The sequence below is a fragment of the Rhagoletis zephyria genome, unplaced genomic scaffold (genome assembly GCF_001687245.7).
Source record: "Rhagoletis zephyria isolate East Lansing unplaced genomic scaffold, Rhagoletis_zephyria_1.1 Rzeph_scaffold_02409, whole genome shotgun sequence".
Lineage (NCBI taxonomy): Eukaryota > Metazoa > Arthropoda > Insecta > Diptera > Tephritidae > Rhagoletis > Rhagoletis zephyria.
In genome coordinates, this window is record NW_016159493.1 from 1 (window position 1) to 10,551 (window position 10,551).

Below are 10,551 nucleotides of genomic sequence, written 5' to 3' on the forward strand. Positions count from 1 at the left end.
TTTAAACGGTTACGGTTTCGGTTTGGGTTTCGGTTTCATTCCTTGATTGCTACGTTAATCAATCAACATGAAATATAATGATTTTTTTTTATGTGTTATTTATTATTACCCTGAAGGTATATATTCTTGTTCGGTTTTACAAACTTCTATAACAAGATGTCATTGTTCAAATAAAAAAATGTGTTAAGTAGATTTTATGAATTTTATGTTAAACAAAAATTGGCGATTTTGGGTGATTTCTCTGAATGAATTTGCGCTTTTTTATTTAAACAATCTAGACACCCTGCTAAGGCTAGCCATGTACTTTTTGGTGCCAGAGGTATTGATAGTGTAGTACTTACTTCAGCTGATGAGATGGCTGCTACATGTTTATACCAAAATTTACAGAGCAATAAAATATATAGCTCAAACCCTGGGATTGAGCCCTGGTGGTTTAACATCGCTCAACAAAAGGCTAGTAGAACTCTTCTTCGTAGGCGTGTTATATTTGTTGTATTGCACATCCACTTGCCAGTGGATTTGGGTGGTTAAGCAGCTTTATTTTATATTCTTCTCTGCTGCTGTCGATTAGAGATTTAACCATCGGTATACCAAGGTCCCTAAGTATATCTAAGTACATTTCCATTGCGGACCTACCACGGTGCTCCCGTTAAGGCCCTTAGCGTTTTAGATTTGAATCTTTGGATCCTGTCAATGTTTGTTGCAAAGGTCGTACCCCACAGTTGAATACCATACATGTAGGCTTAATGATTGTATTGTATATAAGTACTTTATAATCTAGTTCTAGCCAAGTTAGTCTCCTATCCAAGTGTATTCCTAGATATGTCACCTCATTGACTTGTGGAATATGGACATTACTTACTTATGTTGTATGTTTACACTTCTGTTCGTTGACTTTTATGCGCCAGTTTGCCAGCCATTCTTTTATGCGTAGTAAATGGTCCTCTAGCATTCTTAAAACTCAATTGGGACATTTATTACAACTTACTAAGTTAATATCATCAGCGAAGTTGGACGTTAGTATATCCTCGACATGTCTTCTGAAGTGAAATTAGATACTTTACAGCGAATTTTCTTTTAGATATGTATGACTCAAATATTTTGTGGAATTTCGGCGGTAACTATTTTTTAATTTTATATATACGACCGTCGTGCCAAACTTGGTCGAATGCGTGTGCCACATCGAGAAAAATTGCAGAGCAGTACTCTCTGAGCTCAAACGCCCTTTTGATTTCATTTGTTATTCGATTAACTTGTTCAATTGCACCAGGTTTTTCCAGGAAACCACATTGGTATGCTGATATTAAATTGCGTTCATGGAGAAGGGGAAATATCTTTTATAGGAGTACTTTTTCGATTAATTTGGAAATACAGGGCAATAAGCTTATTGGTCTGTATGGAGACGGCTGCGTCGCGTCTTTTCTAGGTTTGGCTATCATGATTATCTGCGACCTTTTCCGTGATTTCGGAAAGTAACCGAATTTGAGGATAACGTTGAAAAGCTCAGAAAGAATTGCTAGTGCCACATTCGGTAGCTCTATTAGCATTTTAGGAGTTATAAAATCAGCACCCGGCGATTTCTTTGGATTAAGCTGCTTTTTGGTTAACCGTGACAACCTGAAGTTGTTCGTTGGGCAGTTTGGCTGAAATACATCCTTTAGATGGTTGAAAAACACTCGGCTCTCTTCTGCTCCCTACGAGTCCAGGTACCACTTTGGTTCCTAATTGGTATTTCCGTAGCCACTGGAAGTGTGAGGTATTTAAGCGATTTCCATAGAGAGTATCTTTCAGTAAAATTCGGGGAAAGCTTCTTAATGTACCTTTGCAAGCTGTGATCCTCTGCACGTTTGAGAGGTTGTTTCAATTCTCTACTGGCAGCTTTGTACAGTAGCTGTGAGGTTGATGAGCGATGACTCTGCCACTGTCTTCTTAGGTGCCACTTTTCTGCCACAAGTTTTTCTATTTCTGTATTTGTAACTGGTGTAGGCGTTGGTGGTACTTGGACTTGTTTTGGTGTTGCCAGGCCAGCAGCTGAAGTAAATGTTAGGTTAGGTTAGGTTACGGTGGCAGACCCGCAAAGGGGACTCACTTAGACATTTGGTTGTCCATTGTGATACTACATTATATAAGGGAGAAATTCGTTTGAACGTTAACTGCGTAAAAATTACAAGAAGCGCTGGGTGCTCATAATAAAGTTCTTGAAACAGCTGATGTCTACTCCGGAGAGTTCTTCGGGAGAGTCGATGAAATGCGCACCGAGATGCTTGAACCGTAATCTAGCGAATGCCGGGCAGTTGAGTAGGAAGTGCTGAGATGATTCCACCGCGTCTTCCAGGCAACTGCGGCAGTAGGGATCCGTGACGATATTGAGTCGCACCGCGTGGGTTCCCATTGGACAGTGTCCGGTCAGTACGCCTGTGAAAATCGAGGGCTGATGCTTAGCCAGCTGCAGTAGCTCCCTTGACCGCCCGCGATCCACAACCGGCCAGAAGGACCTTACAACTTTGCAAGTCGGGGTTTTTTCCCAGCGCTCGCTGAGCCGACCGTAAGCCCATCTGTCCAAAAGCAGGCCGCAGGCTGCCAACGGAACTCCAATGTCCTCCCTGCCCGAGGTGAAGGCCTCAAGGGTGCCCTGTCTGGCCAGTTCATCAGCCCTGCAGTTTCCCGCGATATCACTGTGCCCCGGGGCCCAGATCAGCTTGATCTGGAAGTATTCCGAGGCAGTTGAGAGAGAAGCCAGGCATTCCCCAACTAGTTTTGAACACACCATTAGCGATCCCAGCGCCCTGATTGCCGCTTGGCTATCAGTGTATATATTTACCCTCCTTGTTGACAGTACATTGGTGCATAGCCAATCGGCTGCCTCTTTTATAGCGGCCACCTCTGTCTGAAATACGCAGTCTGAAAGTAAGATCTACTGAGAGTTCCTGACGGTAGACACCTCCTCCAACTCTCCCTTCCAGCTTCGATCCGTCCGTAAAGATGTTGATTGGACCTCTTCTCCAGAGACTACCCTTCTTCCATTCATCCCTTGAGGGGATGTGCGTGGAGAAGGATCCTTTAGGGGCCAGCCTCGGGTGACTCCGGTCCATTTCTTTCGGCACGAAGTCGAAGCTTTCGAGATTCGTCGAGTACCCGTGCGCTGGATTGAAAGAGAACCCAGAGTTTTTGAGCCTAATGGCTGAGCGAACCGCCGCTACTTTGCCCGAAATGTCGACAGGTGCGACATTGAGCATAGCATTCAGCGCTAACGTTGGAGTGGTTCGGAGCGCCCCGCTGATCCCAACGAGGGCTGCCCTTTGCACGCGCTCTAGCTTTTTGAAATGAGTGGTCTTTTCCAGTGAACTCCACCAGACGATGACCCCATGCAACATTATTGGCTTAATTATGGTTTCATATAGCCAGTGCATCACTTTTGGGGAGAGGCCCCATCTCTTCCCTATGTAATTCTGGCAGCAGTAGAGGGCCACCGATGCCTTCCTCACTCGTTCCTCGACNACCTCTGTCTGAAATACGCAGTCTGAAAGTAAGATCTACTGAGAGTTCCTGACAGTAGACACCTCCTCCAACTCTCCCTTCCAGCTTCGATCCGTCCGTAAAGATGTTGATTAANTACATTGGTGCATAGCCAATCGGCTGCCTCTTTTATAGCGGCCACCTCTGTCTGAAATACGCAGTCTGAAAGTAAGATCTACTGAGAGTTCCTGACGGTAGACACCTCCTCCAACTCTCCCTTCCAGCTTCGATCCGTCCGTAAAGATGTTGATTGGACCTCTTCTCCAGAGACTACCCTTCTTCCATTCATCCCTTGAGGGGATGTGCGTGGAGAAGGATCCTTTAGGGGCCAGCCTCGGGTGACTCCGGTCCATTTCTTTCGGCACGAAGTCGAAGCTTTCGAGATTCGTCGAGTACCCGTGCGCTGGATTGAAAGAGAACCCAGAGTTTTTGAGCCTAATGGCTGAGCGAACCGCCGCTACTTTGCCCGAAATGTCGACAGGTGCGACATTGAGCATAGCATGCAGCGCTAAGGTTGGAGTGGTTCGTAGCGCCCCGCTGATCCCAACGAGGGCTGCCCTTTGCACGCGCTCTAGCTTTTTGAAATGAGTGGTCTTTTCCAGTGAACTCCACCAGACGATGACCCCATGCAACATTATTGGCTTAATTATGGTTTCATATAGCCAGTGCATCACTTTTGGGGAGAGGCCCCATCTCTTCCCTATGTAATTCTGGCAGCAGTAGAGGGCCACCGATGCCTTCCTCACTCGTTCCTCGACATTAGGTTTCCATGACAACTTCCCGTCCAGGATCACGCCCAAGAATTTGACCCTGTCAGAGAGGACAAGTGGAACACCCCCTATTGAGGGGAGCTGGGCCTGAGGCTTTTTGTACCTCATGGTAAAAAGAATGAGCTCCGTCTTTCCAGGATTGACAGCAAGCCCGCAGCTAGCGGACTAATTTGGGACCCTGTTTAGGTGCCCTTGCATAAGATCGTACAGAGTGTTCAAGAACTTTCCTCTGACGATGAGTGCCACGTCATCCGCGTAGGCAATATACCGGCATCCAGTCTTTCCAATTCCTCCAGGACGTCGTTTATCACGACTATCCAGAGGAAGGGTGAAAGGACGCCTCCCTGCTTGGTGCCTCTGCTAACTTTACGCTGCTCAGAGGCCCATTCCGCTGTGACAGTTCTGTCGTGCAGCATGTGTGAGATCAGCCTTATTAGGTAGCTCTCGACTCCGATCTTAGTAAGGGCTCTTATTATCGCCCCGGGAAGGACATTATTGAAAGCCCCCTCGATATCAAGGAAGGTACCCACTACAAAATCATTGTTTTTAAGAGACTCCTCTATAATTTTGACGATTGAGTGCAGCGCAGATTCCACGGATCTACCTTTCAGGTAGACGTGCTGAGAGGGGCTAAAACGCTCTCGAGGAATCCTGTTTCTTATGTGCAGGTCAATCAGTCTCTCAAAAGTCTTCAATAAGAAAGATGAGAGACTGATAGGTTTGAAGTCCATCGGGGATACATGAGAGTTCTTTCCTGCTTTGGGGATGAACGTGACCCTTACGCACCTCTAAGCCCCCGGGATGTACCCTCTTTCTAGGCAGCTCGCATAGATAGGGGTGAGCCAGCGACGCGAGATCTCCACAGCCTTTTGCACCAGGAATGATGCCATCCGGTCCAGGGGACTTGAAGGGCTTAAAAGAGTCGATTGCCCAGAGCGGTCGGCGCCTCTCTAGTAGTTCACCGGAGGAGGAGGTAGAGCATTCGCCCTTTCCAACACCGGTGGGTTCATGCGTTGCAGAATTTCCTGGGAAATGAGTATCAAGGAGTAGCTTAAGCTATTCCTCTCCACTCATCGCCCAGTTGCCCTCTTCGTCCCTCAGGTATCTCAAGGGTACGGGATTCCTCGCAAGGATTCGCCTAAATTGAGATGATTCATTACAACCTTCTACGGTTTCGCAGAAGTTTCTCCATGACTCGCTTTGGCCTTTCTTGTCTCGGACTTATAGATGCCTAGTCCGATCTTATGGAGTTCCCAGTCGGAGTGTTGTCCACTCTTCCTGGCTTTATTGAACAGGCGTCTACTCGTCGCCCTGAGTTCTGAGAGCTCCACCGTCCACCATTTTGGTCGTACTTTGCCCCCAGGCCTACTCGATGGCGCTCCTACAAGCTGATGTAAACTTATCCACCATAGCATCAATCGAGCCTTCGGTGCTTAAGCTCTCCTGGGGGGCCTCTGGGAGTAGTTCCCGAAGTTTTTTACTATAGAGGTCCCAGTTTTTTCTCCTAAGGTTCCTAAAGGGGATACTTTTGGGACGATCTTCGTCCTGAAAAAACTGGATATACCTATGGTCCTAGAAGGAGTTATCATTAAGAACCCTCCAGTCGGAAACTCGGGATATTACAGAAGATGAGGCTAGGGTGAGGTCAAGGACCTCTTGTCTTGCAGCGGTGATAAAGGTCGGTTCGTTTCCTCTATTACAGATACATAAGTCTTCACTTAGAATATAATTAAAAAGTGACTCACCTCTTGCATTGATATCTGAGCTTCCCAGTCGAGTGTCGTGAATTTGCATCCGATCCAATAATTACATCGGCATTCCGTCGCCTCGCTTCGGCTATGACTTCACGTAGCAGTAACGGAGGTGGTTCCACCTCGTCGTCATGGGCCGTGTATGCGGATATAATCCAGAGCTTTCAGAATTCATTTCTGATGAGCATGCAGGATCTTGGTCTACCTGCTAGATTCTGCACCATCAGCTTGAAATTAGGCGTCCTGATCCCGGAGATACCGCTACCGCTTAGCCACGGCTCCTGGATCAGGACTATGTCGGCTCCACCTTGCTCAAGGTGGATAAGGAGATTTGCGGACGCCGCCTTAGAGTGTTGGAGGTTTATTTGCAGGATCTTCATCATCCAAAGTCCGCTCCAGCCACGCCAGTTCGACGTCCTCATTTACTGAGGCCAAGAGCCTCTCTTCCTCCGCCCTGTCGTAGAACCGTCCGATGCTGACGACGGATCCCTCCGTTGAGAGGGCATCCTCAGCACTTTCGGCCCCCGACATGACGGATTCCACCTCCATGCTCACGGGGGCTTCCTCCGCCGCGGGCTCACGTGTTTCCGGCACCTCAGGAGGTTGAGAGCCATCACCCCTGGAATCGGATTGGTAGACCCTAAGGACTACCCTTTCGAATCCATAGGCGATGACTCCCCTGGATTCAGCGAGAGGGCCGAGGGATTGCGCATTGAGTAGTATCAGCGCTTGCCGATGCGACACTCCTCGGAATCTTCTGACCCCTCAAAATTCTGACAACTCTCCAGTTGTGCGTGGGCAGATGCGGGTTGCAGTAACGGAGGATTTCCTCAATCTCCTCCGGAGCGGAGGGCTCGGGGGGGAGCCAGACGCGGGCCCGCGGGCGGGCTGGAAAATCCTTTTCCTTCGCTGCTTCCAGCTTGGCGCCCTCCCAAACCTTCCCCACCAGATACACTGCAGACTTGTATAGTGATGCCGACCGCTCGTCGGCGCATACAATTCTTTTGTGGATGCCATGATGCCATCCACCATCCTCACAGCGCGGAGGTGGACCAGGGTTTCCTCAGACCACCTTCAGAAAGGCAGAGGAGATGGCTGCTGCCACGCGCCTCCAGTTTTCCCTGGATATGGTGTCATCTTCTCTGCCTCGATCGAGGACCCCCAGGGTAGTTGATCCCGCCTGCTTAGCGATTTCGCTGAACAGAGCAGGCGAAACCCCATTCCTGGCTCTTTTTGCGTGGGAGCCTTCTCCCTCTTGAGACCTTTGTCTCTTAGGACCCGTAGGAGGCGCACTCGCGTCTCCTTTCGTCGGGTTCTTGGCCTTCTCATCCAGGCCACACAGCACCCCTTTGGCCCACTCGAGCGTTTTCAAATGTTTCTCGGTGAGGTGAGAAGCATCTTGATCGCCATAGTGCTCCAGAATCTTTGTAGCCATGCGCCTGTCGGAGAAAGCCTTTCGGCCCGACGATTTTTGCCGTTTAGGCATTCCCGAAGGCTTCTTGTGGGGAGCCTTCGAGAACAGACCCGGAAGACTGGGAGAGGAGCCCGCGCTGGTGCTGGCGATTCCGTCTAGCACCCCCCTTAATCGCTCTCTCAGTCCGGCCCCTTGCCTAGAGACCCCCACGGAGTCCGGTTCCGGCACTCCTGCCCTCCCAGTGGCGACAGCACCTGCCCCCCCGGAAGCAATTAAGTGCGTCGGCTTCGACGCGTTCTTACCCCCCGAGCGAATATCCTTTGAGGATGCCCCAGAGGTAAAAATTGTAGAACGGGGCGGTTTCGCCTCGCATACCGCAGGTGGTGCTGTAGCCCCCCCAGATGAGCCGGCTTTTGGGGTCGGCTCCGACTCCCCGCCACCCCTCGAAGGCTTATTTTTTTGTTGGTGTATTGTTTTTTGTTGTTGTTGTTGCCTTTCATATTCTTTTGGGCCCCCACGCAGAGCCGCTATCCAAAACCCGAGCGTGTAGTCGCCTTTAAATGGTCCCATAGCTACCTATGAACAAGACTATGGCGAGGGTTGACCCATGCCCTTATGGGGTCATGAGTTCAGAGCCCACCAGCGCAAAGACGGGAGTCCTCTAAACCGCACCTACACCACCAACTTAACGGCGACGGGAAGTGGAACGTACCCTCAGGCCTGCCAGGGTTTTAACGGGAAGGGGGCAGTTGCGGCATTAGCCCACCAGCCATTTCTGCTGAATGTTAACCCAGCATACTCAGGTGGTAGAATACCACAACCACCAGCTCAGGGATCGACAAATCCAAAACGTTTTCAGAATCGTAGTCAGAGGACGGGTCGTTACCGTTCAGGTTAAGAGGCCGTGGAGGCCCAGGCCATTTGGCGTTACCCAGGGTGCACCACGCGGAGGCGACCTGCTCTACACCCCCGAAGTAAATGTTACTTTAAAATCTTCCACAAACGAGTCTATATCACCCTCGCAGTTATGTGCAGCATTTAATTTAATGTGACTACTGATGAGATCATATTTAAGCCAGTTGGTGTTATTTTAAGTTAGACGAAGCTCAATCTCGATGTTTTGGGTCTGTTCATATAGTTTTATTAATATAGGGGATTGATTGGATGATAGTTCAGGTAGAGTTTCTGCTGTTATGTTATTTCTGTATATGTTTCTTGTAATTGCGAAATCTATTAGGTCTGGTATCTTCTTTATATCGGTGGGCCAGTAAGTAGGTTTACCAGGAGATGGACCTCTAGTCTATTGTGCCTGGCTATAATAGTATTGTATAACTGCCGCGCTTTTGTGTTAATAAGGCGTGATCCCCAGTACGTATGCTTTGCGTTGAAGTCGCCTCCTGCCAGGAATTTATTACCCAGGCTATCAAAGAAATCTTTAAAGTCATTTTCAGAATTTAAAAATCACAATAAATAGCCGACAGATTCAAGTCTCGCGGTCGCGGTTTCGTAAGCATATGGTAGTTGCTTGCAGCTAGGCTGTTGGTTTTGAGTCTAGAATATTTACCATCTGGATGATTTGTGGCATAGCATTTGTGTCCAGGTATGGAGAAATTATATTTATTTGTTAAATGCGTATCGGACAGTAGCATAACATCTATGTTGTATTCAGTGAGAAATTGAGTGAGTTCCAATATACGCTGGTTTACACACTTAGCGGTTTTTATTCATTAAAATTTGCAACAATTGGTTTTGAGCCTTTATGACGTCTTGCATCATATTTTGCATAGCAGACATGAATTGAGTCATACACTGAGTAAGATTCAATATCAATCCTTCTATGCCCCCAGTTGAGGGGTTCGGCTGAATTTGCTTAGTATTGTTTCTTTGAATATGTGCAGATGTTTCTTGATTGGAGTTTGATTTCGCCGTGCTTGGCTACGTTGTTAGTTTTAATGCGTCGACAAAGGAAACGTTGGGAACTCGCTTCGCGTTGGCAAAAAAGGCTCCTGGTGTAGTGATTGATGGCTTGAGGGGTTGGTATGTATGAGAGCTAGTTGGAGTGGTGGAAGGGCTTACGGCTGTATTGCGCTGATTCATGCGAGACTTTAAGTCTTTGTATTCAGGGAATCTCCTATAATTGGCGCAATTACTGCATTTCTTTGCAGCCACATCAGCTTTGATAGCCTTGCCAGAAGCGGAAGCGTGAAGATCGCCACAGGCAACACACACTGGACGCAAGGTGCTGTATGTTCTGGTATGCCCAAATTCTTGACAATTTGTGTACTATATGGGACCGTTTCGCTTGTGCGGCTCCTCCACTGCTATTCTTTGGTGTAGAAGGTATCGAAAGTTGTAGATTGGGTGCACTGCGTTTTTACTGATTTGCTTTGTTTCTGGCTTAAGTTCTACCTTAAACATAGGCTGAGCGATTCTCCCTCTGTCGATATTATTGACAACATGGCTATGACATATTTTTATCAAAATTTACAGAGCCCAAACTTTTTTTAGCGGCATGAATTGGCACTAAATAAGCACTTACTTATGGAATATGTGCCATACGAATCGGGGAATGTTGTAGTGATTAGTTGGTTTAAGTGGATTGTCACCTTGGTGACAAGCAATTAGCACGTTTGCCATTTTGATTCCACAACTCATGCAACCTACAGCCATTTCGCGGCTTTAATAACTTTCAGTACGTCATATAGAGAGAGGCAGCTGCACTCAGAAATATTCTGCAGGAATGGCTTTCCGAATGTCTTTAGCCTCATCCTTACGAGAGCTGGACACTCGCACAGCAACCTCTTGCGACCTCGTACGACCTCTTTTGAGCCCGGGTCATCGCAGCTGCGGCAGAATCTATTGGAGGGCAGTCGATTACTTCAGGGAACTTCGTCCTTAGTGGATCCTCACGATGAATGTCATATTGGTCCAAATCGATGCCTTCTGCGTTCATAGCTTCCTGCAGCTATGATTTCAATTCCTCCTTGTTTCAGGACGTGAATAGTCCTTGCTTTGCCAACTCCTTTTGTAGAGGCAGTATCGTCAAATCATAGAACTTCTACATTTTCAAATCTTACTCCTATGGAATTTACTCCAATTC